Here is a 4,084-nt window from a genome sequence, read left to right as displayed (position 1 = left end):
CACCCAGAATTCCCCTTAAATAAGAGTTATAAAGAAAATGGGCTCTAAGGGATGAGAAAATGCTAGGAAAGTGAGAATCAGAGTGATGCTAACTTAGGTTGTTAAATAAAATCTGACTCTAAAAGTATGACTTTTGAACAGGATTAATTTAGACAAGTAGGAATAAGAGGAGATAAGTTATTGGACTTATGAAGAAATAACTTATTAGAGGCCAACTGTTTTTGCAAAATAACTTTTAGGCTATTTCAAGTGATATTTATAACTGCATAGCAGTAAAAGGATTACCATGCTCCTGTTGAAGGTGGTGAATCTGATATTCAGGAAGATTGACTGATTTTCCCAAGATAATCCAACATCTAATTGAGTCAGGATTAAAATGCAGATCTCTGTGGTTTCAGAAAAACATGTTCTTTCTATTGTACTAAGCTATCTCTTGAATCATATATACTCATCTTTTAATATCGTTCTTTTTCTGAAAAACAGCTCTGTGTAAAATGAGACTTTTTTAGACAATTGCCTCTATTGTCTCTTTACAGAAGCTGTATTCGAATTTTTTACTCTCAGCGTATATTTTCTCCTGTGTGTCAGTAGTTGCTGGATGCTAGAGACAGAGTTGCTCCAGGGAGTCCTAAACTAGAGAAGGGGAAAAACAGACAAAGACACATTTTAAGGAACTGTGACAGATGCTAAAATAGGTTCAATATGGGAGACAGATAGGAACTGTAATCTGGAAGGTGAAAAAGAGAAGAGGGGAGAGCATCTCAAGTAGAAGTGATAAAGGTCTGGGTCTTGAAAGACTTAGCCAGGGAGGAATGCCTTGCATTATATTATATTCTTACAGTCTTTTGTAGCAAATTAACTAAAAATGAGAAGTCAAAACCAACAGCGTTTCCTTCTCTCATGATTTTGGGTGCTAGAAATACAAAATCGGTATCTGTGGGCTGAAATCAAGGCTGAGCCAATCTCTTTTTTGGAGACCCTGGAAGAGAAACTGTTCCCTTGAGTCTCTTAGTTTCTGTGATGGCTATTGGCATTCCGTGCCTTAGGGCTGCGTTGCTTCAAGTTCTGTCTCATTCTTCACATGCCCTGTTCCTCTACTTGTGTGAAGTTTCCTTCTGCCCCTCTCTTATGAGCTTATGTGCAATTGTATTTAGGACTCACTCAGATAAATAAGAGCCTCCTTATTCAGAATTCTTAGCTGACCTATATAAAAAGGCCCTTTCTTCCCTCCATTCTACTACCCTCCTTTACCTTCTCCCTTTTTCTTTCTGTTTCACACCATAGAAGCTTACACTTACAGATTCTAGAGGCTGAGATGCAGTTACCTATTTAGGAGGGGCATTTTTTCAGCCTACAATAAGAATCAAACAAAGTGTCATGCACATAAATCAGGTTTTTGGAGGCCTTAGGCCACCAATTACTGCATTCAGAATGAGGAGCTGACCGGGTCTAGGGAAGTCATTGAATTGTGTTGACTTTGCACTTATTTTTGGAAATACTGTACACCACTCATTAATTGCATTATATGTTATTTGGTTAATCTGTGTGCTAGAAACCAGGAGAGTATAATGGTAGGACAATAACTGTGGTCTCTGTCCATCTAGAGATTGCAATGTAGGTGAAAATAGGCCACTAAAAAAATCAAATGGGCAAACTATGCAAATAGACCCTGATAAATGCTTGGGATGGAAATACAAGATTCCATTGGTACTGACAAGTCAGAGGAAACAAAAGAAAATTCTGATCATGTTCCATAGTGATACATAATGTATAGAAAGGTTTTTAGCTAGTCCATCCTTTATGTAATACTCCCCCAGTCCCTAGTTCATTTTTAGGTTGTTTTTCTCTACTGAAGCCTAATTCTATTTTCTGTATCTTATATCCCCAGAAATTTATTTTCATGATATTCTTGAGGATGCAACATGAGAATTGAGATCTAATGGATGTGTCACAGGATGTGTCATTACTAGTAAAAATTTGGAGGTAACAGAAGAGCATTCTGGGAAGGCATTAAAGTGCACTGAATGGATAAAACTGAGACCAGTGCAGCTACTTTGCAGACAGAGAGCAAGATGGGTGGCATGAGATGCACCAGGAACCATGGGCAGAAGTGGTGATGAAGGGCTTTCTAGGCTACACTCAGCTGCTGCTTAAAATATAAGCATTGGGAAATAAGGGAATAGAATTTGGGGTTTCTGTTTTGCTATTTTCTGCTTTTGCAATTTCACCTACAGTAAAATTCCCTTTTTGGGGTACTGTTTGACAAAATCGCATATATTCATGGTAACAACATCCATAATCAAGATATGAACCGTTCCGGCACTCCTACATTTCTTCATGCTACCCATTTGTGGTTAGCACCTCTTTCCCATGGCCCTTAGTGAACATATTAAACACAGAGGTCTTGCAGCCATGTAGAAGATCAGTTGCAGAGACAAACTAACATTCAAGTGAAAAAAGTCATGGCCTGCTCTCATGGTAGCAAATTGGGGTAGGCATAAATTCAAGAGCTGCTTAGGATTTGCAATCAAGAGAACTCAGGGAAGTTAGATATTTTAAACTGGGGAGTGAGATTCCAGGTCTCTGTCTTTAGTAGCTAGAAAACTAACAGGGAACTTCAAGGGGTGGAGAGAACAATGTTGCAATTAGGATGAGGCAGTGGTTGAGTTCTGTTTGTGGTGGAGTAAGACATTCAGAACTTGTTGGTGGTTTGTGGCTTTTGCATCCTAATCTCATTAGATAGGTTGAACTAAAGATTTGTATTGGTTAGATAGGAAATTCTGAAAGAATATTAGCCCTTTTCTCACACATAGCAGTTTTTGTAAGTTTAAAAACTATTAACAGTATTCATTTTGTATAATCTTAATGCTCAGAATTGTTTTAACTGTATGTGAATTTAGTCTTAGACACAACCTAAAAGTAAACCACATTTCTATTTTACAGATGGGAAGAGAAAAGTATAGAGAAATTAAGAAATAGGCTATGGTTTCACAACTAGTTAACACTAAGAAGTTGGTAATGTACATGCAATAGATAGGTAACTCAATTACTAAAGACTTCTTCAGATACATTTTATTAGATGGTTAAGATAGAAGTACTTACTGTACTAAATTAATCATAATTGTCTAAAGCTTTTAACTCTATAAATGCAATGTGTATTTATGCCCTCTTCCACCTTATCTGCCATCAAGCTAGGAGAAGAGCAGAAGCTGGAAGATTGTTTTAAATATTTATACCCAATTCTAATGTGCCCTTTCTTTCCCCTTTCACAATTACACATCACCACTGACAAACACTTGGAGGTTGACAACCACAGGGTTTGTGGTTCGTGTTCTGAGGTTATTGATTCATTGTGAATATTAATGGATCTTAGAAGTATGCAGCAAGTAGGTATTGAACAAACAACTGTGGAATTAATTGTATCGGCAACATTGTAAGAGTATGTGCCCAGGTACTAATGACCAAAAACAGTGGAAGTATAGCATAAGTCTGCTTTATGTGGACCATTTGTTAGCTATCAGTATTACAGCATGGGGTTTATAGGCATACTCTTTGATGAAGAGTGAAAATCAGATTGTTTTCAATGTATCCACTGGGTCATATGAACACAGTTCTTTAATTTAGCTAAGCTTGAACAGGGTGCATTGATTGTATGTATATCTTGTTTTTTCTTAATTATTGAAATTTGTACTGTACATTTCATATGTAATTTCATTTCTACATTTTACAATAACATATATTTAAAGGAATAGTCTTTTAGAAAGACCTTCACAAAATAAGTGAGCATTCTGAACTATCTACTTTGTTAATCTACATGTTTATATAATACATAAGGATATAACAATGTTCTTCTATATTCATGTTTAAGGGAATGAAATTTCAAATTTCGATTCATAGGAAACATAACTTTTTTCTTTCAATCTTGCTGTGTAATTTGAAGAGCTGAGGGTCTCTATCCTATAATTTTTTAAAAAAGATTTATTTATTTGTTTGAAAGAGTTACACAGAGAGAGGAGAGGCAGAGAGAGAGAGAGAGAGAGGGAGAGAGAGAGAGAGGTCTTCCATCCAATGGTTCACTCCCCAA

Source organism: Oryctolagus cuniculus, chromosome 4, assembly GCF_964237555.1.
Source record: "Oryctolagus cuniculus chromosome 4, mOryCun1.1, whole genome shotgun sequence".
In the NCBI taxonomy this organism is placed as follows: Eukaryota; Metazoa; Chordata; class Mammalia; order Lagomorpha; family Leporidae; genus Oryctolagus; species Oryctolagus cuniculus.
This window is presented reverse-complemented; position numbering follows the sequence as displayed.